The following is a 25,541-nucleotide window of genomic DNA, read 5'->3' as shown; positions in this document are numbered from 1 at the left end:
TAGAATGGAATTAGCTTGATTCAGCTTTATTTTAGATAATTAGGGGAGGAAAAACCGGTGGGGAGCAGAGAGTGCCATGGTTGATTTGTCGTAGCATTTTTACTGAGGACATGGAAGAGGAAATCCTCAGAAAGATCCTTGAACTTGGCAGTACTAAACAACATTTACTTGCTCAGCCGGTGCCGCGGCTCACTAGGCTAATCCTCCGCCTTGCGGCGCTGGCACACCGGGTTCTAGTCCCGGTTGGGGCGCCGGATTCTGTCCCGGTTGCCCCTCTTCCAGGCCAGCTCTCTGCTGTGGCTAGGGAGTGCAGTGGAGGATGGCCCAGGTGCTTGGGCCCTGCACCCCATGGGAAACCAGGATAAGTACCTGGCTCCTGCCATCGGATCAGCGCGGTGCGCCGGCTGTAGCACGCCGGCTGCAGCGGCCATTGGAGGGTGAACCAACGGCAAAGGAAGACCTTTCTCTCTGTCTCTCTCTCTCACTGTCCACTCTGCCTGTCAAAAAAAAACAAAACAAAACAAAACAAAAAAAAACCACACATTTACTTGCTAAGCATGGCATCTATGGCAGCTGTCACCAAGGGCCCTCCAACCAGTTTGATGCTGTAGCCCAAAGAGGCTGCCAATACCCTGGGCATCTTGAGGTGAGCAGGTAGCTGCACCCCTGCAAGCTGTGACACATCTCCCTCTGAGAGACTGTGTGCACGTTTCAGTGAACAAAGACCAAGAAAGGCATGACTGAGCTGGAAAGGATCCAGAAACTAACAACTGCAGGGACTCGGGAAGTGGATGGAAAGACTAAATTGATTACAGTTCTTCTTGTAAAAGACATTGGCTTGGAAAAAGGATCAGAATCTATAAAGCAGTGCATTTGAAGTGAACACAGAACTCTTCTCAAAGGCCTTGAACACATCTCATCTGAAATTAAATAGACTCAGTGTCCCTCAAATGTTAAATAAGGTGTATCAGAGACAAACTGAAGGATGTTCTGCTTCTTAGGGTTGACAGTAAACAGCTGGACTTTATTTGTGCAAATGACAGAGCAGGCCAAACCTATAAATCATTCCCCATAAAAGTTTATATGTGTATAGGTATTCGGGGTGATGAATCCATAATGATTAGGAAGAGAGCAAGGTTGTTTGTTTCAGAGCTGATGGTCTGGGATCAGCATGACCATTCATACAATAAAGAATACAATTCCTCTTTTTCTCCCTGTAAGGATGTTATTTAGTAACTACTGACTTTTATGTACAGTTTCATAGTCATTGACACTTGTCTCCAAGTCATTCCATGGACTCCTGTTCACATTGTCTATCCTGTAGGGCTTAGTTTAAATCCTGCTCCCTTGGGGCCAGCGTACTACCCCTGCAGGTGGGTACAGCCGCAGCCTGCAGTGCGAGCATCCTGTATAGGCACTGGTTCAAGACCCAGCTGCTCCACTTCCAATCCAGCATCCCAGCTGATGGCCTGTGAAATGCAGTGGAAGATGGTCCAAGTGCTCGGGCCCCTGAACCCACATGGGAGACCTGGAAGAAGCTCCTGGCTCCTGGCTTCAGTCTGCCCCCAGTCCTGGTGTCTGGGAAGTGAACCAGCTGGTGAAAGGTCTCTCTCACTGTCTCTCTGTATCTCCCTCTCCCTCTCTCTCCCTCTCTCTCTCTCTCTCTGTAATTCTGCCCTCCAAATAGATAAAATAAATTTTTACAAATCAATCATTCAATCAATCCTGCACCCTCTGCAGGCCCCTGGATGAGAAACTCAGTCCAATGACTGCATCACTAGAAGTTTGATGACCCAGACATGGAGCCCTGGCTCCCATTCTGCCTAATTTGTAGGCCTGCGTTAGCCAAGTCTTCCTGATTTACCCAATGGGAGGCGACAGTCATGTCCCGGGTTCACTCACATTTGCATTTTTGAAAAGAAGAAATGGAGGAATGTTTGGAGGAGAGCTTGGGGCTGTGGGGTACTGGCCGTGTCACTGATGCCTGGGGATTGTAGTGCCTCTGTCTTAACCTCCAAGTCCTCTCTTTCCCCCAAAGCCCCTGAGAAGACACCATGCGGAAGAACCGCAGTGCAGCCTGCTGCTTTGGGGAGCTGGCCTCACCACCTGGACCTAACCCTCCTTGTCCTCTGGAGCCTAAAGCCCAGTGCAGGGCAGGCTGAGGGGGCCCCTGATGATTTTTTTTTATTTAATGAGCATAAATTTCCAAAGTACAGCTTATGGATTACAATAGCTTCCCCCCCCCCCCGTAACTTCCCTCCCACCCACAACGCTCCCCTCTCCCACTCCCTCTCCCCTTCCATTCACATCACGATTAATTTTCAATTATCTTTATATACAGAAGATCAATTTAGCATATGTTAAGTAAAGATTTCCACATTTTGCTCCCACACAGAAACACAAGTGTAAAATACTATTTGAGTACTAGTTATAGCATTAATTAAACACCTAAGAGTAATTGTGTATTAATTACAGAGTTCAACCAATAGTTTTAAGTAGAATATAAAATGCATCTTTTGTATTGTGTGGCTTCCCCCCCGACCTCCCTCCCTCCCGTGGCCCTCCCCTCACCCACTCCCTCTCCCATCCCGCCCTTCATCACGTTTCATTTTCAATTACCTTCATATACTGAAGATCAACTTAGTATATACTAAGCAGGGATTTCAACAGGCTGCACTCACACAACCGCCCCTGATGATTTTTCTTGCAGATTCACACCCTCTTTTGCTCCACTCAGCCTGCCTTGCCCACCATGAGGATATGGTACCTTTCTCTTCCGAAGTCCCAGAGCTGAGCCAAACCAGCTGGACTTCCCCACTGCCTCTGCCTGAGCCACACCTAAGATGCTGTCTTGGCTCTTATTTTTCCCCTGAATAAGAGTAAATGGGATTTATTTACTGCATTCGCTGTGTCTGACATGAAAGGAAAATGAGCAACTATGAAGCAGGCCAACAACAGGAGGAGATCAGGAGAGGAAGCCAAGTGGAAGACGGCATTGCAAATCTTGAGACTGCCCCTTGGGGGTGCTATTCCTAGCACTGTGGTCTCCTGGAAGAATATACGACCCTAGGGCTCCTCCTCTTTAGAAAAGAAAGTAGCCGTGAGCTCCTGTTAGAGATCGTACTGTACAAATCTACAGAACGCTGAAAACATCTTCTGATCTTATAATAGTCTGCTGTAGCAATAGCTGGCACGTATCCTTATACACGCTTCTGTTAACCTGTGTGTATGTGTTTTTATTTCCCCAACAATATTGTAATTCCTAAGGGCATGGGGCATGTTTCATGCATCAATTTTGGCTTGATGGGTATGTACTAATTATATGTACCTAGAGGAAGCCCTTCCGCTGGCCGTTGGAGGTATCCGAAATGTGTTTGCCAGTTAGGTAAGTCCTACCTGGTGTGATCCCACAGTGTGCTGGCAGGCAGTGCAGTCGCAGGATGCTGGCGATCAGAGGTGGTCTGGAGCGAGGACGCTTCCAGCCCAGGGCTACTGTTCTTTCTGACTTTGATCTTCACCCCATTCCCACCTCTTCTTTTCTCTTCACAACCAGATGCTCCCTTTCTCTCGGCCAAAAAGCAGAGCCCACTGAAGCAGTATGTCAAGACGTTCAGGGAAATGTACAGAATAGGATTTTATGAGGATTTCGGGTGCTTTGATGTGGAATAGGATTTTGTGTTACATTTTAACTGCATTGTGGGTAGAATATCAGAATAGACATAAATAAACTGACCTGGGCTTGTCATCTGTCTTCTTAGTAGACAAGTTAGGAGGCTGATTATTCAGTAGGTTTTTCTGACATTTCAGAATTTGATGAGAAACAAGATGCCACCAAGGAAGGGTTATGGTAACCTGGTTACCATCGGATAACGTAGTAGTTGAGAGCTCGGTTTCCAGGGTTTAGTGAGCCTGTGCTCAGATTAAGACTTCCTCTTGCTGACTGTGTGATTTAGGACAGATTTCCAACAAACTCTGAGATTTGTGCTTTTATATTTTAGTGACTAATTTGAATTGAGTTATGCAGATAACGTATTTTCACATATAAATGAGTAAACTTATAAAGTGTCAATGAAAACTGAATTTTCCATCATTTTTATTACAAATGATTTTATAACTAGGATCAGTTCACAAGAAGAAAATCTTTCTACAGTGTAGCAAGACTGCTGATGAAAAACCTGAATCTTCAGGGCTGGTGCTGTGGGTAGCGGGTAAAGCCGCCTCCTGCAGTGCTGGCATCCCATATGGGTGCCAGTTGAGTCCCTGCTGCTCCACTTCCGATCCAGCTCCCTGCTCATGTGCCTGGGAAAGTAGCAGAAGATGACCCATGTGCTTGGGCCCCTGCACCTGCATAGGAGATCTGGAAGAATCTCCTGGCTTCAGATTGGCCCAACTGTGGTGTTGCAGACATTTGGGGAGTGAACCAGTGGATGGAAGACCATTCTTTCTCTCTGCTTCTGCCTCCTCCTCTCTGTAACTCTGCTTTCAAATAAATAAATAAATAAATAAATCTTTTTTTAAAAAAAAAGCTGAATGATCCCTATTTTTTGAGATCTAAGAACTTAATTATCCTATCAGTTCACACAAATCTGTTTCTTAAACCTTAATGACAAGTATTTTCTTTCTTTTTTTTTAAAGATTTATTTATTTTTTATTTGAAAGGCAGAGCTACAGAGAGGCAGAGAGAGAGAGAGGTCTTCCATATGCTGGTTTACTCCCCATATGGCTGCAACGGGGCTGGGCCGATCTGAAGCCAAGAGCCAGAAGCTTCTTCTGGGTCTCTCATGCAGGTGCAGGGGCCCAAGGACTGCTTTCCCAGGCACATGAGCTTTTCCCATAGCAGAGAGCTAGATTGGAAGTGGAGCAGCCAGGACTTGAACTGGCACCTCTTGGGATACCGGCACTGCAGGTGGTAGCTTTACCCACTGCGCCACAGCGCTGGCCCCATTGACAAGTATTTTCAATAGTTTGCTCTTAATCTCCTAATTATTTTCATTGATTTTATGGTTGTATGGTCATCAAACATTTGAGTTATAGCTCAGTTATAATTCATACAAAATTAAAGATTGTGATATTCAAAATTAACTATTGAAAGGATGTGTTTTCATACATTCTTGTATATGTATTCTCTATTTCACAATTTTAAAAGCTTAGAAGTCAGGGCTGGCACTGTGGCATAGTGGGTTGGCATAGTGTGGTGGTCTGTGATGTTGGCATCCCATATGGGCACTGATTCAAATCCTGGCTGCTCCACTTCCAATCCACATCTCTGCTTATGGCCTGGGAAAGCAGCAGAAGATGGCCCAGCTGCTTGGACCCCTGCACCCACCTGGGAGACCTAGAGAAATCTGGCTCTTGGCTTTGGCCTGGCCCAGCCCTGGTTGTTGCAGCCATTTGGGGAGAGAACCAGCAGATGGAAGAAAGATCAGTTCATCAATTTCTCTCTATATATAACTCTGGATTTCACATAAATAAATGTCTTTAAGGCTTAGAAGTTAAAAAATTTTCTTTAAATAATGTGTGAATGGATTGCTTGCAATATCATATTATAAATTATATTTATCTTTTTTTTTTTTTTTTTTGACAGGCAGAGTGGACAGTGAGAGAGAGAGACAGAGAGAAAGGTCTTCCTTTTGCCATTGGTTCACCCTCCAATGGCCGCCGCGGCAGGCACGCTGCGGCCGGCGCACTGCGCTGATCCGATGGCAGGAGCCAGGTACTTCTCCTGGTCTCCCATGGGGTGCAGGGCCCAAGCACTTGGGCCATCCTCCACTGCACTCCTGGGCCACAGCAGAGAGCTGGCCTGGAAGAGGGGCAACCGTGACAGAATCCGGTGCCCCGACCGGGACTAGAACCCGGTGTGCCGGCGCCGCAAGGCGGAGGATTAGCCTAGTGAGCCGCGGTGCCGGCCAATTATATTTATCTTATAATGTTCCATTTCAGAATAAGTATATTTCTAGTAAATTTTCTCTATTAATTTTGTCAGAAATTCAAATATAATGGAAAGTATTCACCTTTTTCCTATTTAAAAAATACTGATTTTTTTTTTATAAAAAAATGTTATTTGAGAGATAGGGAGCTCCTATCCACTGGTACAGTCTCCAAATGCCCTCAACAGCTAGGGCTGAGCCAGGCTGAAGCCAGGAGCCAGGAACCAAATCCAGATCTCCCATGTGGGTGGCAGGGGCCCAACTGCCCGGGTCACCACCTGCTGCGTTCTATCAGTAGCCAGAGCTGGGTGTCAAACTGAGGTCCTTGGATGTGGGACACAGGTTCTTAACCATTAAATACCCACTTCCAAACACACTGATTTTAATTAACAGTTTAATTACAGATGCGAAAGCATAGAGGTGGGAAGTACCATTTACTTTTGGCCCTGAACTGTGTCAACATCAGTGTCCCGAAGTTCCATTGGCATAGGGAGAGGGATCCTTCCCATTGCCCAGATGGTTTTCCAGTGATTGTGGTAATGGCTCAGACAGTAGATTCTGCTTTTCTAAATGTATGATTTAATACTCTTGCATCCCACTTTGAAATGGTTCTATTGATACGGACGCCCAGAGGAGCTGTGCTTTGGGCAGGCGGTTTCTGTCTTCGAGTGGGAGCCCGTGGGTCTCTGGGGTCAGCAGCTCTAGCATCTGTGTTATTCATGCCATGTCAATGTCAGTGCTGTTCCCGACGCTCCGAGGTAGCAGAGAGGACGTGTGCTGGCAGCCCCGCTCCGTCTTCACTTCGAAGACTGCCAGCCTGCACTCTCCGTGATTGCTTTGCAGCGGACCCAGGATGCAGATGAACCTTCTCTAGACAATCAGCCCTCGAGCGCTTTGACCCCCGCAGACAGGATGGCAGATGCAGTGTGCTCCCGTGGCTAACTAGGCAGGAGAAACAGTGCGTCATAGGCCAAGAACTATCGTCTTCGTTATACAGAAAGAGCTAGTAGAATGTACTGGGGAAAAGTAAAACACAACTATCTGGGGAAATACAGATAAACTCCACAATCAAAATAGATTCTGTGTCTTTGATACAATGATCTCATGTCTGTATTTATAAAATATTATGAGGTTGGGCATGCAAAAATGTAACACTATAGATTTCCCCTAATGTAAATTAGCCTAGCACAGAGCATCCTATTTCCACTGATGCTCTGAAGGCTTCCGCATTTCTTGCAGTTAAATCTCAACTTCTCAGGAGTCTCCCTTTGCTTTCTTTCCTCCTCTTTGGGGCCAATCCCCGCTCCCAGGAGACTGTGGTGTGTCCTCCAGAGAGCACCACCTTGCCCAGTGCTATCCTCTGTTCCAGCTCTTTCCAGTTTCCGAGGCTTGGTCCTGGCTTTCAGCCTGGTCCACAGACCCAGAGACCCAGCCTCCTTCTTGACCTGACCCCAGCCCCCTCCAGCCCCTTCTCATGGCCTCCGACAATCCCAGAAGCCTCCACCTGTGCACAGCCCCAGGACCTTGTGTCTAAGGAGATGCCAGCCATCACCAACTAGAAGCCCAAGCTCAGTTCAGGAATGAGGCCTAGAGCCTCAGAGCACGCACCCCAGGGTGTGTCTCTGGGACTGGTCTCTGAGATTCCCAGCAAATGCTTTGGAGTTTTCTGTCAACGGGCCCCTCTTCAGGTCACTTGGCCCATGGGGCCAGAGCCCTGGCCCTCTCCCTAGGGGCATAAACACCTCCTGAGTTCCCTCTTGCCCCTAGTCCTTCCCTGCCAGCCAGCTGAACATTTATCTCCTGTCGAGAGGCAGCTGGCACGTAATTCTTTCATCAATCTTTGGTTTTGTGGGTAGATTTGATGCCCTTTTCCTTCAGGCTTTGTGTTTTTAGAATTCCGAATCACCCTCCTCTCCATCAGTAGGCAACAGAAAATTTTGGCTTTTAAGATGAATACCTCTTCCCAAAGTCACAACTGAAAGCTTAGACACTCAAGAGAGAAACATACAATTAAAAAAGAATTGTCAGCAAGAATATTGAGGCACAAAACTTTAAATTGTCTGCTTTCCCCCACACCGTCTCCCATCTCCTTTCTTGTCTGTTGTGTTTTGTTCTTGTTTTATTGATTCTGCACTGTTTGTAGTGGATGAGAAGGAATGGAGAAAACCGTGGTGAACTGCTTCAACGCCTTCCTGGCAGCAAAAAGCTTATAGCTAGAAGTAGATTCAGATCCTTCATCTAGGGGTCTTTTATGTGGCAGCTGGGGTGCCTCTCCCAAGCTCATATAACTCAGGGGAAAATATCTCAGTGTGTGTCTCAGTTCACAAGTGTTTCTTCTCCTGTCGAGGCCGCTTATCAGAGCAGAGACATAGAATGTTTATCTATGGCAGAAGCAAAGGACAAAGGGAGAGCTTGCCCATATCACTGCTTCTGTCTGAGCTGGGTTTCATGAAATGCTGTACTTGGGTGAGTTTCAGGCCTTGTGGTTGTTAATCAATAACTCTGGCCCTGTGGTGTATAATTCAAGAGAACACAGGCCCAAGGAGAAGCCTGTCTTATCTACATTGCCTTTGTGCATAACGGCTTCCATAACTTACCCGCAAGGAGAAGCTTGCAATCGGAGAGCCCAGAGTTAGTTTGGCAGGAAATGAAGATAAAGAGTTATCAGGTGGGGAAGGGTTGTCCTGAGAGCTTGTGTTTTATTTTTATCTTGTGATGAATCATCCTCTGATAAGCACAAAGGAAGGCACTTTTCAAGAATCTCTTTGGAAAATAAGTCCAGTCATGTGTCCCGTCAGGACAGGTAGCGTTCTGGAAAAAGCATAAGAAAGGGGCATAAACACAAGATGCTGGAGGCTGTCATCAGCATAACACAGTGTACTGTTTCACGGTGAGCTTCTTTTTTAAAGAAAAAACTATCAGAGAGCGAGCGAGTGAGAGAGAGCTCGCATTCTCTGGCTCAGACCTCAGATGCCCCCAACATTTGGGACTTGGCCAGGCCAAAGTCAGGAGCTGAGAATTCAAATCAGGTCTCCCACAAGGGTGACAAAAACTCTTTTAAGAGTATTCAAAAGTATTGATGAAAGTATAGTACAAAGACGTATAAACCAGAAGGAGTCACGTATTATCATAGTGGACTATTGTACGTGACACTTGTGCATAACTGCATGTGAGGTACTTTTCTAAGACTGGCATTGCCGTTGGTTGTCTACACTAGCAGTAGCACAAACACACACGTGACTGTGTTGTGCTGTGATGGCATAGCATGGCAGCAGAAATTGTTCAGCCTCATCGAGATCTTATAGGACCATCACAGTATAAATGGTCCATCGTTGGCCAAAATGGTGTTATGCAATGCCTGACTGTATTTAATTCTGTTACAGAATGCCAACTAGATACTCATTTCACAATAAATTGTTTTCTTTAAAAAAATTTATTTATTTGAAAGATGGAGTTGCAGAAAGAGAAGAAGGGAGGGGATGGAGGAGGGAGGGAGAGAGAGAGAGATCTTCCATCTGTTGGTTTATTCCCCCCAATGACCACAACAGCCAGGACTGGGCCAGGCTAAAACCAAGAGCCAGGAGCTTCATCCAGGTCTCCCTCATGGGTGCAGCGGCTCAGGCACTGAGGCCATCTTCTACTGCTTTCCCAGGCACATTAGCATGGAGCGGGATTGGAAGTGAAGCAGCAGGACTTGAACCGGAACCCATATGGGATGCTGGCATCATAGGCAATGCTTAACCTGCTCTGCCCCAACACTGATCCCTCATGATAAGCTGTTTAATGCATGGTATTATAGCATAGACACAGGATCATCTCAGTGGTTATTTAAAAGTTGGTAATCAAGTGGTGACATGCCTATGGGTCCCCTGGGAAACTTGTTAGAATGCAGTGGGTCTAGGGTGGGTCTGGGGTTCTGCATTTCTGACATGCTCCTAGCTTACATTATTGCTACCAGCCCCTGGTTCTCACTATTATGTAGTAAATTTTCAGAGACACTGAGATGTTTTGAATGGCTTTGTGCAGAAATTTCCTATGGGATGAGTAGACCTGGTAGGGACTTGGCAATACCAGTAAGCTTTTATGGGCTTCTCAGCTTGCCAATCATTAAAGAAGTTGCTCAACTGGAAACTAATAGTTTAAGCAAAGAGAATCCATAAGTATGCTTTGATAGCCGAAACAGCACCTCAGCAAACATCCATCCAGGGTTGGTTCTGATGGTCTCACTCTCCTATTTTAAGCATTGCTTGAAAAATGCCTTTGTTCTAGATCTCTCCACTTGTAGGTGACAGGACTGTCTTCTAGAACTGTGTAAAACATTGTTTCTACATAGTTCTACAATCTTTTTTTTTTCCCCTCTAGGGAGTGCAGCCATGGGTAGGTCACAGTGTGCTCTGTCCTTACATATTTCTGTTTTTTTTTTTTTTAATTTTATTACTATTTATTTGAAAGAGTTACACAGAGAGAGAAGGAGAGGCAGAGAGATTGACTTCCCAGTTGGACACAATGGCCTGAGCTGTGCCCATCTGAAGCCAGGAGCCAGGAGCCTCTTCCGGGTCTCCCACACGGGTGCAGGGGCCCAAGGTCTTGGGCCATCTTCCACTACTTTCCCAGGCCACAACAGAGAGCTGGATCAGAAATAGAGTAGCCAGGACTTGAACCAGCGCCCATATGGAATGCCGGCACTTGAAGCCTAGGTGTTAACCTGCTGCGCCACAGCACCGGCCCCTAGTTCTACAATCTTGATAAGGACTGGAAATCCATCTTCCATGAGGATTGGGACAACCCAGGAAACCAACAATGATGGCTTAGATGCTAATTCATCCAAAGAGAATTTCATTGTCAGCAGTGAATGTTCCTAAACATCTTGGACACATGAGAGCTAGGAGTTTCAGGGGAAAGCCATGAGAGTGGGTAGTTTGTCTTTCTCCTCGGAGCTTGGTTCCTTAACCTGAATCTGATTCCAATGCTTTGGTTCTCCTAGGCCAGGTCTGATCAGCTTCTGCTTTTGTTAAGTGCTAATTCTTGAGAGAAGAATCTGCCTTATTAGAAGAAAACTCTTTTATCAAACAAAAAAAATTAAGAGTCTAACAAAAAATATGAGAGTTTTGTTGAATGTGATCTTTAAATATTTTTTGTTATGGAAAATTGTTAAGTCTTTAAAAAAATTAGACTATGGGGCCAGCACTGTTGTGTAGTGGGCTAGGCCTCTCCCTGCGGTGCCAGCATCCCATATGGGTGCTGGTTCAAGTCCCTGCTGCTCCACTTCCAATCCAGCTCTCTGCTATGGCCTGGGAAAGTGGTAGAAAATGGCCCAAGTCCTTGGGCCCCTGCACTCATGTGGGAGACCCGGAAGAAGCTCCTGACTCCTGGCTTGGGATCAGCTCAGCTCTGGCCATTGTGGCCATTTGGAGGAATGAATAAGCAGATGGAAGATTTCTCTCTCTCTTTCTCTCTTTTTTTCTCTCTCTCTCTGTAACTCTACCTTTCAAATCAATAAATCTTAAAAAAAAATTTGTTTTTGAATCAGACTAGTTAGAACTCTGTAGAGAGTCCTTCAAGTGCACTGATCACCAACACATGGTGCTAAGGGCTGAAGGTTTGTGTCTTCCCAAATTCTTGTGTGGAAGCCCTAATCCCTCATAGGATGGTATCTGAAGGCGGGGCCATTGGGAGGTGATTAGTCTGTGAGGATTAGTCTGGAGAATGGTATTGACACCTTTGTCAGAAGAGGCATGAGAGATATGACTTTGTTTTGCATTGTGAGGACACAGTACAAAAGTGTCTGCACACTGGTAAAGGGGCCCTCACCAAGAACTCAACTGGCCTGCACCTGATCTTGGCCTTTCCAAGCCTCTAGCCTGAGAAGTGATTTCTGTTGCCTAAGCCAGCCAATGTGTAGTGTTTTTGTTATAGCAGACTGAACTGACCAAGACACATGTTCTATTCTACTGCATTTACATTCTTACTCCCTGCCTCTGTCTTTGTATTATTTTGAATCCAATCCCAGATACCAGGTCATTTCATCTATAACTATAAACATACAACCAATATATAATGCTACAAACATACATGTAGGAATTTTTAAAACATATATAGCTCTAATACCACTATTACAGTTTTAACAGTAATACCTTAATATCATCAAATACCAATATGGTACTACATTTCCTCATTGCATAATGCTGTTTTAATAAGCTTTTTTTTTTTTTTTTTTTTGACAGGCAGAGTTAGACAGTGAGAGAGAGAGAGACAGAGAGAAAGGTCTTCCTTCCGTTGATTCACCCCCCAAATGGCCGCTACGGCCGGCGCGCTGTACTGATCCCAAGCCAGGAGCCAGGTGCTTCCTCCTGGTCTCCCATGCGGGTGCAGGGCCCAAGCACTTGGGCCATCCTCCACTGCACTCCCGGGCCACAGCAGAGAGCTGGACTGGAAGAGGAGCAACTGGGACAGAACCCGGGGTGCTGGTGCCGCAGGCGGAGGATTAACCTAGTGAGCCATGGCGCCAGCCTATAAGCTGACTTTTACAAGTCAGTATCCAGTGATGTTTCTATATTGCACTGAGGGTATGTATGCCTCAAATCTCTTTGCTTCAGTAACTATAGCCAGTGGACCGTCACTTCTGTAGATACTTAAATTGCTTAAAAGGCTTTTTCTCTTGTTCCAGAAGCTGAAATTGTCAGGCAAAGTTTCATATTTGAAAATACAGATTTTCAAAGTGAATAGTCTTTTTAGCTGCTGGTTTTTTGTGGCTTCTTTTTTTGGATAGGAAATTGAACAGAGAATGAACTACAGCTACAATGTGTTGGGTGCTTGTTCCTGAGTTTAATACAGATGTACCCTGGGTCCTGGGTGCCCAGCATCCCCACTGCCCTCAATGGCGGCTCAGCCCAGAAGCTGAATGGGAGTTTTTTTTTGACAGGTAGAGTTATAGACAGAGAGCGAGAGACAGAGAGAAAGGTCTTCCTTTTCTGTTGGTTCACCCCCCAAATGGCCGCTACAGCCGGCGCCCTGCACCGATACGAAGCCAGGAGCCAGGAGCCAGGTGCTTCCTCCTGGTCTCCATGCCGGTGCAGGGCCGGAGCACTTGGGCCATCCTCCACTGCCCTCCCGGGCCACAGCAGAGAACTGGACTGGAAGAGGAGCCACTGGGACTAGAACCAGGCGCCCATATGGGATGCTGGTGCCGCAGGCGGAAGATTAACCAAGTGAGCCACGGTGCTGGCCCTGAATGGGAGCTCTTTGACCCTAGAATTCTGTCTCCTCCCTGGACTCTGCTCCTCACCTCCACAGCTTCTTCCTCTGCTCCACCCCGAGAGCAGCCTCCACAGTCACGTGTCCTGCCAGGAGCTGCAGCAGCCCTGCCCTGAGGCTGGCTCCCACCATCACGTACCCTTGAGCCTCTCGCATTTGAGCTCACCACCTCTGACATGTTGCAGGCTTCAGATTCTGAGTATAATATTGTGATCTGTATTTGGCCCGTGATTTGCACTGAAACGCACTGCTAAGTCTGCTTTAGCTGTCTGGCAGAGCCCAGCTTTGACAGCTACCGTGGACTAAGACAGAGGGCAGTTTCTCCCTGCTGTGCTCATCGGTTGCATGGTTACAGCTAATTCCTCCAGTTCTCCCTCCCCACTTCTCGGTTCTAGGTTCCTCTGATGTGATAGGAGGACGTGGTTCAACCTTGTACAGTGTGCAGAGTAGAGGGGGAGGGGACCTGGAAGGGCTCTGAGGTGGCACCTGTCACCCTCTGGGCCCTTGATTGCAGCAGTGTACTAGGGAGCAAGCGGTGTGCCAGCTCCTTGGCAGGTGCCCCACCCGCTCCTCTTCTGCCAAGCTTTGCCCAGCGTCTGGGTGTGAGCGTCTCTCTCCTCTACCAACATCTGAACGCTCCCTTGAGAGCTGGGACTGTCCTCTTCATCTCCATGTCTGCGTCGACCTCACTGTGGAGCGCAGGGCTACACGTGTGCCAGGGACCTCAGCTAGTCGTTAACGAAGCAGATTTGTTCTTTGTGATCTTAATCCTTGAACTCAGGCCAGCTGAGGTCGCCCACTGACTGCACATAAATGCACAAGCTGCTGAGATCTCCTGAGCTTTGCTCCATGATCCTCTAAAGCACAGATGCTCAGACATTCACGAGCATAAAATTACCAGGGGTGGGAGGTGGCTGTTAGAAATGCAGATCGGCTGGCGCCGCCGCTCACTAGGCTAATCCTCCGCCTGCGGCACCAGCACCCCGGGTTCTAGTCCCGGTTTGGGTGCCAAATTCTGTCCTGGTTGCTCCTCTTCCAGTCCAGCTCTCTGCTGTGGCCCAGGAAGGCAGTGGAGGATGGCCAAGTGCTTGGGCCCTGCACCAGCATGGGAGACCAGGAGAAGCACCTGGCTCCTGCCTTCGGATCAGCGCAGCGCGCCGGCAGCAACACACCAGCTGTGGCGGCCACTTGGGGGGTGAACCAATGGAAAAAGGAAGACCTTTCTCTCTGTCTCTCTCTCACTTTCTAATTCTTCCTGTAAAAAAAATATAAATAAATAAATAAATAAATACATAAATAGAATTGCAGATCCCCTGGCTGCGCGGACGAGGGACCGATTCAGTGGTCTCCCACTCCCACACCCACTCACCTGTGCTGTTCTTTGGTGAGCTGCATGATACCATCTCCATGTAAAAAGCTTATGGAGTCTGTTTTCTTGGAGAATGTTCTTGGGAAGGAAACCTTTTTATCCTGTCTCACACACATGATCAAAATTAATAAGTTCCCCCCCCACAATGTTTCTCTGCTGCCTCCAGCCATTGGATTTAATACAGCATCTAATGACTCCCTTGTTCCTCACTGATTCTTAATCAGCCAACACCTCGATGTGTCTGCAGCCAGCGTGCTTTTTAAAAAATTGGCCTGCAGGGTGCTTTTGATATAAATTTTATAGGGCCATCGTTTTCAGATTTTTCTGTGTCAAACAAAATACCCCCTTTTTCATTCTTCCTTGCTTCCACACAATGACGGAAGTGTCAGAGGAAATGCATGTCATTGAGTTGCTCTCTCCCAGCAAGACTTTATGATTACAAGCTCAGACAGGTGGCTCCTGCCTTTCCGAATAGCAAACCAGAAGTACATCAACACTCTCTTTATGGAGTGCATTTTAATTCTAACTCCTAGCTCCATTTTTTTGTCCCAAGCCACTTACTTTATTTTTCTTATTAATTTAAAAATATGGAGTCCTATTTTTAACTTGTACTTGCTGTGTGTAAGATATCTTAGTAGCTCCCTTGCATCCTTTCTGGAATATACAAGGATGATGTCAATAAATATCTTCAACGAGCATAAGTAGAGGAAACCAAGATGTTCATCCACTCTTTGGTTTGTCTTCATTGACGCCATTATTTTTGCATGGACGTTGCTATCAGGTTGTGATTTGTCGACATTGTATTCTGATTCCCCTCCAGACAAAAATGAAATTCAGCCCTGTGAACACCCACTCTCCAATTCCATACAAGATACGAATGCATTCTCCAGCAGTGAGAATGTGGCTTTGTCCTCCGGATGCTCCTTCCAGGGGAGCCGGGATGCTGCTGTCCAGGGCCCTGGGCCTCCTCACCACGTCAGAGCTTCATGCAGCTTGGCTGTTGCCACCAAAGATGTTGCTGGCTCCTCATGGAATAGCTCCTGCTCCCCCAGACCTGTTCCTCTCCCGTCTCCACAGTGCACTTAGTGTAGAGGAAAGAGAGAGAGAGACCATTGCTGGTGGTGATGGGGGTTACTAATAGATAGCACCAGGTACCTGCTTCTGTCACTCACAATCCCGCAGGGAAGAAGGGATGGGTAAGATTTTTCTAACAGTGGGGAAAAAAAGCATGGTAATAACATTGTCCCACAGAGACTGTGGTGGTCATGGCAAAATGCAGGGCCCAGAGGTTGTCAAAGTGGTTGTCTTCCGAAACCAGTTATTCAGTGCAGTGTTTTCCTTGATTTTGAGTTGGGGCCGCTGCCACCTCATGTTCCGATGCCTTCATTTGGGATGAGCATTTGCCCTAATGGTTAAGGCGTCACTTGAGATGCTTGCATGCGTATCTGGGTGCCTGTTCAAGTCCCACCTTCACAACCGAGTCCAGTTTTCCACTAATGCACACCCTAGGAGGCAGCAGGTGACGGCTCAAGCAGTTGCATCTGTGCCACCCACATGGGAGACCTGGGTTGAGTTCTGGGCCCCTGGCTTCGGCCTGGGACAGCCCCAGCTGTTGCAGGCATTTTGAGAGTGAGCCAATGGATGGAAAAATCTCTGATTCTGTCTCTCTGGCTTTCAAATAAATAAATAAATAAATAAATAATAAAATGGGTTTGAAGGCTAGAAGCAGGCAGATACAGGTTTAAGGACTGAATTACTTAGACGAGCATAAAGTTTAACAGTTTATTTGAGCAAAATAATAATTCTCGAAAAGGGCAGAATTCAGAACTAGCAGAGCAAAGCGCTCCCCTCTACGCATGCATTGACAGGACATTCATTGACAGGACAAGGAAGTGAAGCACAGGAATAGCTTGATTGGTTACTGCAGGCCTTTGCCGATCAGTTGGCAGCCTCTGATTGGTTGATGCTCAGTGACATGATTGGCAGGGACCCGGCTATCTGTTGCAGATATTAGACCCTAATTAGATGTTGTTTCTTTCACATGCTAGGTTAGGTTGCACTTCATTACGTGGGAACTCAAGTACTGAGAAAGCTGCAGGCCAATGGCCTCTTGCCTGTTTAATTGAACCACATGAATCTGGCTAGTTCTTAACTTCTTCAAAGTTCCCTTACCCACATGCTGAGGGCAGTAATAGCCACCACCTCGGAGGGCAAGGGTCAGGAGCAAGTGACTCAGGCCTGCAGGTCCACAGCTCAGCTCTGCCACGTGCCACGGGCTCAGCCAATGCCCAGGATCTCAAATCCATGGTCTTAGGCCCACCACAGAAGAGACACAGAGGTCCCTGTGCCCACCCCAGCCTTGCCCACACACCACCATGGGACCCCTTGGGAAACGTTTATGGAGAGGACCCTCCAGTGCTGAAAGATTCAGTGTACTGTTTAGCTTTCAGTGTTCTGGTGCTAAATGATCTGTTTGGAGGATGCGTTAGTGTTGTGAGCCCCTTGGCCCTGGTTGCTGTGGATTTTTGAGAGCGGTCTTGCTGATCTCCTTGGTTCTAGCCTTGCCTGCTCCAGCCTGTTCTCTGCATGGTCACCAGTGTGGGCTCCCTGGGCACAGGTGTGCTCCAGGCACCTCCAACTTCAGCTTCCCCCGAGGTCTCTCAGGATGACGGGGGAGGAGCTGCAGAGCCTGATCTCCCCCCACACCCCTTCCAACCTCTGACCCCACCGTGGGAGGGTTTTGTTTTTCTATATTTATTTATTTATTTGAAAGGCAGAGTTACAGAGAAAGAGGGAGAGACACAGAGCGATATCTCCCATCGACTGGTACACTTCCCAAATGGCAACAACAGCCTGATCTGATTCAGGCCAAAGCCAAGAGCCTGGAACTCCGTCCGGGTCTCCCACATGGGTGCAGGGGCTCAAGCACATGGACCACCCTCCATTGCTTTTCCAGGTGCATTAGCAGGGAGCTGGATCGGAAGTGGAACAGCCAGAAGTCAGATTGGCACCCCTATGGATGCCTGTGTCACAGGCAGCTTAACCTGCTGTGCACAACACCAGCCCCAGAGGTTTACCTGTTTGCTTTGGCTTTTTAAAAAGTCATGAGGATTTCTTGCCTGTTCTTTTCAAAAGCAAGACGAGGCTGGTGATTGGCAGCAGATCTCCTTGAGTATCTTGACGTGCTCCCATCAGGTGCGTGGGATGGACACACAGGTAACTCTACCTCTCAAAAGTAAATACATAAACCTTTAAGGTGTACAATCCAGTGGTTTTTTACATATTCACAAAGCTGTGCGATGAATACCACTAATTTGAGAACATTGTCATTACTCCCGAAGGAAGCTCTGTGCCCATTGGCAGTCACTCCCCCATTTCCCTCCTACTTATTTCCTTTGGCAGCCACAATTCACACAGGTGCTGAGGCCCACGCTGGCAGGTGCTCTGTGTGCTCTCTGAGCTGTCCTCATTAGGCTTGTCTGACACCTAAAGTAGATGGCTGGAGAGTTAATCAGATGCCGTGACTCCAGAAGCCTCAGAGGCATGTTCTTGATAGTACACAAGACGACTCTATTAATTATTTCTAACAAGGAAGGTTTAAATAATGTCAGTTAATGGCCAATTGCTGGTGGCAACCAGGCAGGCAGAAGGAGGCCCCCTAGGGCTGAGTACCCTCTTTTGACCAATGTAGGGTGTGGAGGAGAGGTGTGAAGACAGAGCTGCAGCCCTCAGGGAGCCTGCAGGAGATGAAGTGCATGTGGATTAAGGAGCCGAGAATAATTTAATACACAGCTCCGTCCTAATGATTGTAAATCCAGCAGGTGAACAGGGAAATCCCCAAGAGCTGGAGAGGATGTGAGCGTTTGGGCCTAGTCCTTGTCAGAACTTGCTTTTCTTCAATGATTTTGTGTGTTACATGGCTCACACACTGACTTGTATAAGGTTTATTTTATTTTATCTGAAAGGTAGAGTAACACAGAGAGGGAGAGTTGGAGAGAGAGAGAGAGAGAGACTTTCTATCCACTGGTTCACTCCCCAGATGGCCATAACAGCCAGGGCTGGGCCCAGCTGAATCCAGGAGCCTACACTTCCATCTGTTTCTCACCAGGTTGGCAGGGGCCCAAGCACTTGGGCCTTCTTCTGCTGCTTTCCCAGGCCATAGCAAGGAGCTGGATCACAAGCAGACCTCCGGCCCCAGACAGCAGCTAAACCCACTGCACCACAACACAGGCCCCGTTGCATGATATTTTGGAGCTTGTTGTGAAAAGACATTGAACTCCGAGATGCATCTAGACAGACTCCGCCCGCTGAAGTGCTTGCTCTCTAGGAGTTGTCGGTGCCTCCTCTTCCCAAGAGCTAGGGATCCTGTCACAGTTGTCATTGCACCCCTTGGATGGCCCTTTGGAACACACCTCTCTGGAGGAGGGACCTGCTGAGCCTCAGCACTCCAATGGGTGGCTGTCGGAGCTTCCTCTGAGCAGGAGGGGCAGCAGCACTGTGGGTCCTGGAAGCTCAGGGTAGAGGAAGACCTGCAGCACCAGTCTGTGTCCTGCAGGGCCACTCAGTCCTCACGGTCTGCTGCCTGATCTTCTGTACATATCCCCCACCCCCCAGTGTTCCCACGCCTCTGAGCTGCAGCCCTGTGGCCGCCACCTTCACCCAGAGCAGGGTGCTGGCACCTTCCCCCTCTTCCCACACTCAGCATCATCCGACCCAGGGCTTGTGACGTGGACCCTGGCCACAGAAAGCACACCAAAGTCAGTCAAGGCACGATAGGGAGCAGGTAGGAGGGAGAAAATGACATCATGTTCTCTGTGAGATTTTTTTCCACATATCTGGAAATTCCCCTTTAAAGTGTACAATCCAGGAGTCGGCGCTGTGGCACAGCAGACTAAGCCACCATCTGCAATGCCAACATCCCTTATGGGCTCTAGTTCAAGTCCTGGCTGGGAAAGCAGCGGGAGCTGGCCCAAGTGTTTGGGCCCCTGTACCCACATGAGAGACCCAGATAGTGTTGCAGGCTCCAGACTTCGCCTGGCCCAGCCCTGGCTGTTGCAGCCATTTAGGGAGTGAACCAGCAGATGGGAGATATCTCTCTCTCTCTCTCTCTCTCTGTAACTCTACCTTTCAAAAGTAAGTAAATAAACCTTTAAGGTGTACAATCCAGTGGTTTTTTATATATTCACAAAGCTGTGTGATGAATACCACTAATTTGAGAACATTGTCCTTACTCCTGAAGGAAGCTCTGTGCCCATTGCAGTCACTCCCCCATTTCCCTCCTACTTATTTCCTTTGGCAGCCACAATTTACCACCTGCCTATGATTTTGCCTGTAGGATTCTGGGAATTTCACTGGAATGGAATCATACAATATATGGCCTTTTGTGTTTGAATTTTTTTACCCAGCCTCATGTTTCAGATAACACACCTTTATTTGGTAGAATCCTATCCTACTGTATGAACTGTATGAATATACCTGTGGGGAGCAACTCGGACTAGACTGTTACTGGAATTCAGACTTATTCTATGCATCTGCTCTCCCACAATATGGCGCTGGGAGAGGAGGAGAGAGACAACATGCACCAGGGAACATCTATCTGAAGGAACACCTGAGCAGCCCCCGAGAGAGCCGGCCGGCGGTGTGCCGCTCCCCTGCGGAAGTGGGGAAAGTGGCAGGGGGCCCGCCCCTCCACGGAGGTGGAGGGACGGTAGCCAACCCGGGAAGAACCAGCAGCAAACCCGGGAAGGGCCGAGCAGACAAAAGAACAGCGCAGGGTCCTGTGTCGTTCCTCCGTGAAGAGGGGGAGCGACACCACCGGTTTTTATTTATCTACTCTTCTCACTACGGACATTTGGATTGCTTCCACTTTTTGACCATTACATATAAAGCTGCTATGAACATTTGTGTACAGGAATTTGTAGGACAGATCTTTATATCTCAGAGTGGCATTTTGGAGTCACATACTAACCTGTGTTTAGCCCTTTGAGGGACTGCCAAACTTCATTCTGAAGCAGCTGCACCGTTTTATCTTCTGCCTACAATGTAGGGAGATTGCAGTGTCTGCCTCCTTGCCAACACTTGTTACTGTCCATCTCTTATTTTAGTCCTTCCAGTGGGCATAAAGTGAAATCCCAACTGTGAATATACAATTTGTTAAAATAAGTGAAGTATTAGACCCTGGAGTCCTTTCCTAATTGTTCTTGGTTACAATTCTAAGAATAATCGTCTTGGGAGGAGGTACAAAGAGGTCACACCTGACATGATCTCGTGTGTGTGTGTGGCTGGATCTGCATGGGGCACTTCTCTGCCAAGGAACGGGCCCCCTTCTGCATTATCGGGCTGGATGCAGCTCCTCACCACGATGAGTATTCAGCCAGTGGGGTGCAGTCTGCATTTGAGAACTTTGGGTGCCTTTGATCAGGGCACGACCCACACAACTGCACATGAACACTTTGAAACCAGGTAGACTTGAGTTTGGTCTCAGGGCTCTGACTTGAGACAGGGGATTTAATGTGCCTGGGATGTCTCTTTCTCAGTAAATGATACCAACAATAACACTTCCTCTGTTAATGCCATCACCTTCTTATGGTAAGCTGATGGTTAAATAAACTTTATATAGCAACTAGTCTAGGGGCTGGTGTTGTGGCATAGTGGGTTAAAGCCCCGGTTTGCAGTGCTGGCATCCCATATGGGTGCCGGTTCAAGTCCTTATTGCAATGGCCTAGAAAAACAATTGAAAATGGCCCAAGTCCTTGGGCCCCTGCACCCACATGGGAGACCCAGAAAAAGCTCCTGGCTTTGGATTGGTGTAGCTCTGGCCGTTGCAGCCATCTGGGGTGTGCATCAGCAGATGGAAGACCTCTCTCTCTGCCTCTGCCTCTGTCTCTCTGTAACTCTGCTTTTCAAATAAGTAAATACATCTTAAAAAAAGCAACTAGGCCAGACCCCAACAGATCAAAGTGCTTATTAAACAGTAAGGACTTGACTTAGGCCGCTTCCTCTAGGCCAGGTCAGCCTGGTCATGTACTGCTCATGAGCTAAAGATGCTTTTTATATATATTGCGGGGGAAAAAAAAAAAACAGATGAACATGTTACATAGAAAGCATGTGGCCTCTTGGGCCTAAAATACTTACTTCCTGGCCTTTTGTGGCGTGAGTTTACCCACAGCTAGTACAGATGGAGCTTTTTCTGCTGACTCCCACTTCAGGGCCAGATGAACCGACTCCTCGCGCCCTTGTCACCTTGTACCTGCCTCTGTCTTAGAAACTCCTGCAAGCGCATCAGCCCCTGTTCTCCGCTGAATCCTGCAGTGTATAATGGGAAATTGGCAGATGCTGGTTCAACGCATGCTGGTTCAACGCATGCAAAAGAGAGCGAGCAGTCAAGACCCGTCTTGCCAAGGTCCCCATTTTGCCCATTTCCTCCTATGAGAAGAGATGACACTGACATGTGGCTATCTGCCCGTGCAGTGCACTTTAGCTGAGCAGGGCCCTTGCCCCAGTTGTATCCCAGATGCGTTAGTACAGAGGGACACCCTGAAATTCTTCCAAGTCGCCATTCCCGGAACACATCTCTCAGGGACAGCCAGCTCCTCTCCACAGCCAGAGCGTGGGCTGGAGGTAACAGGCCCAGATCCAGCCAGAGAGATGTGACCATGGCTTTCCCTGCACCAGGCTGTGTGAATTGAGGAGTTGCATTTTCCCGTACAGGGATGGTCTGAAAGAAGGAATAATGAGTGTTTTTGAGAGTCTTAAGTAAGAGAAGCAGGCATGACTGTACCTGCTTCATGCTATTACTTTGGGGCATTTTCAAAGAATTTCTTAAGTCTCCACTTATTTTTCTAACATTCGTGTTTATGTTGAATTCTCCTGCAAAAACGAGTGCTTTGCTTTTACCCTGGAGCTTTCTCTGCTTTGGGTGGAATTAGCTGTACAATCTGTGTTGACATGATATGCCCTTATATTTTGGTTCTTTATATACCAAACAGGATTTTAAAATTTGTTCCCATGAGATTGAACTCTGTGTATGTGAGAGAAAGAGAGCCTGGTATTTGCCTACTTAGTCCTGTAGAAAGCCCAGAGGGTCTGTGGGGGAAAGCAGGACCAAGAATGAGAGCTCTCACAAGCTGAGCTGACACTTTATAGTCTTTGGGCAAATATAGGCACAGACTTTTCAACAGGTAAGGAAAAAATTAAAACAAAGTGACAGTATAAATGAAGGATTTATAATCCATGATTTTTTAATTTTCTAAAAAAAATCACTATAGTTATAATTGTTCTTCTCTGAAAGTCTCTAACGTGTGGGTTACTGGCAAACATACTGGCCAACAGACAGAATGGAGGAGTATTTCCAAGTCCCACTTCTAACAGTGGGTGTCAAAGCTTACTAAGTCTCACTCCCCCGAAGCTTCAAAGGAACTGTTTATAAATTCTTGAAAAATAAAGTTGCATTTCTACTCCCGGAAGCGAGTGGGCCTCTCACTGAAATCACTCCCTGTGACAGATGAAGAGAAGCACATAGTCTGGCCTCAACAACAGCTCAGCTCAACAGCGTTAGGTCAAAAGGTGTTTATTGAGCACATACTTTCCAGGTGCAAGTTATGTAGAGTTTATATTTAATACACTTACACCAAATTAGGGAGGTACACAAGAACTGAAGGACTCTTTAGTTTTACTTCTGAACAAATCAGTGTTGTGTCTGTATTTTTAAGTAGCCACAGCTGGCGTGCTATGCCAATCCTAAGCCAGGAGCCAGGTACTTCCTCCTGGTCTCCCATGCAGGTGCAGGGCCCAAGCACTTGGGCCCTCCTCCACTGCCTTCCCGGGCCACAGCAGAGAGCTGGGCTGGAAGAGGAGCAACCAGGACAGAATCCAGCGCCCCAACCGGGACTAGAACCCGGGGTGCTGGCGCTGCAGGTGGAGGATTAGCCAAGTGAGCTGCGGCGCCGGCCAGATGTAGACATTTTAAGCAAGCGGTGCTGCTACTAGGATGTGAGTGGATCCCAGGGTCACAAGGACTTCAGACCCGGCGTTCTCTCCACCATGATTGCTGGGGATTCTCGGTAAGATAACATCCATGATCATTTTAAAATACAAATAAAGCCTTTTTAAAAATTGAAATCACGGATACCCCAAGCCAACTCCATTCTAGGATCAGGAGCAGCCTCTTAAAACCTGTGGCTCTTCCCCTCTTTTTCAACTTCAGTTTCCTTTGTTTTGCCACGTTTCCCAGTATTAATGTAAACTTTCCTCATGAGGGTTTTCTCTTGCTTCATCAGGTCCATCTCCTTGACAATAAAGGGAGAAAGAGAAGTTGTACTTCCATCCACGGGGCTCTTTAGCTCTAGCCGAGGTTGCCCTGCCAGCTGTCACCCTCTTTTCTTCTTTCTCTGAGGCTGCAAAATGTTGAGGGAGGGCACATGTTTTGTGGCAGTTCCATACAAATATTTTTCTAACACCGATCCCTTTATTTAGTGCCTTTTGGTAGCCTTAACAAGCCGAGTCCCCTGTAGGAAGTGAAAGCCTTTATCTCTCTTGTAGTGATTTCTGCCAAGTCTGTTTTCCCAGCACCAAGTAACAAATGAAAACAAACAAAAAACCAGCCTTCAGATACTATGGAAAAGGACTTTTCAAGTTCAGATCCATGCTCGCGGACTAGATTTCATGCCACATTTGTTGGGAATTAATTCATTTATAAAAAATATGTGCTTCCAAAAAGCCCCTCCCCCTGTGTAGGCACTGTGACATTTTTTCATCTGAAAGCAATTTAAATACCTTATTACCATGTGTAGCTAAAAATATCTTAGGGATCTGGATTCTTGTGTGGAGTTAATCTTCCAGCTCAAGTTCACCTTGTTGCTAATTCTCCATCTCATTTCAGCGTGTGGGAGGTAATGTCATTTTGTGGAGGAGGAGGTGTCGGACTCTCTGCTTCTCCAGCTATCGACAAATCTATGCCTAGGGCACAGGGAGGCCATGGGGATACACAGAGGACACCACCAGCAAATAGATCCTTGTCACATGGTTGGAGCACGCTCGTTGTCTGCCGCTCTTACTCCTTTTCCTGTAGATAAGGACTGGGTTTTCACAAACAGGCATTTAAAGACTCAAGAGCAGCAGCCCTGAGTGGGATGGTAGAGAAAATCTATTGAATACTTGCGCCATAGCCATTCTCCCACAGCCTCCACCTCTTTAGCAGAAATCTGACTTTGTTCAAGGTTTACCCTCAGGAGCAAGCAATCCCAGCCCCAGCTCAGGGGCTAATCCTGATTAATTTATGCCTTTCATGGTTGTCTCATTTCCTTTGCTAATGGTTAGTTGAAATGTGTGCTGATAGGTTAGACTAGGCCAAGGGAACATGAGGAGAGATTTTTCTCATTGTTTCTAGGTAAGGTTTTCATATCTAAAAGGAAGAACCCAGGAAAGAGAGGTGGTAGATCTTGGACTCTCTCCATGTGATGACCAGAAATGCAGCAGCCATTGTGGAATACGAGGAAAGCTATTCCAAGGACAAAGTTGACGTGCTATGATGGCAGAGTAAGATGGAACACAAATATGGAATGAATCCTAAAACTGCCATACCTAAGGACCTCTGTTTTGTACCAGACTATATTTTCCTTTTCTTTCTTTTTGTTGTCCCTGTGGTTTGAGTTGGGAAGCATCTTCTTCCCGCTGTGTGGAGATATGGCATAAAGCAATCAGGGGAGTGCTTAGCCATGTTTATGCCAGTAGTTCTCAGATGCTTCAGCTTCTTGGTCTTCCTGCCTTCTTTCTATGCCCAGTGTGTATGAGGAGCAACAGTAGCCCAGAGAGTTGATGAATTTCACGTGGTGCATTTTCCTTGCATAACCCATGCAACACATGCATGAACATGAGAGATGCCAAGAAGCCAGTTCCACATAGCCAGATCAAACATGGAGGACCAAAACATTCCTTACTAATGCAAACCAACTAGAACAGCATAGGTATACTTTATTTTAATATCTCTTTAA

At 47.1% G+C, this 25,541-nt stretch overlaps 1 protein-coding gene across 4 annotated transcripts in view; it reads left to right on the top strand.

Moving 5' to 3' along the window:
- UST (uronyl 2-sulfotransferase) overlaps positions 1-25,541 on the top strand; it is a 337,883-nt gene that overhangs the window by 140,921 nt on the left and 171,421 nt on the right. The window contains exon 1 of one of the 4 annotated variants that reach the window (XM_089333647.1): positions 23,361-23,612. The exons of the other annotated variants lie outside the window; for them this stretch is intronic. The gene's annotated coding sequence lies outside the window, so the exon portion shown is untranslated. Of the gene's footprint in view, positions 1-23,360; positions 23,613-25,541 lie in introns of those variants that run through there. 4 annotated transcript variants of the gene reach the window in all.

Source organism: Oryctolagus cuniculus, chromosome 5, assembly GCF_051225735.1.
Source record: "Oryctolagus cuniculus isolate XC-2025 breed Fujian yellow rabbit chromosome 5, ASM5122573v1, whole genome shotgun sequence".
Classification (NCBI taxonomy): Eukaryota; Metazoa; Chordata; class Mammalia; order Lagomorpha; family Leporidae; genus Oryctolagus; species Oryctolagus cuniculus.
Note: the sequence above shows the minus strand (reverse complement) of the source record. Positions and strands in the feature narration are given on the sequence as shown.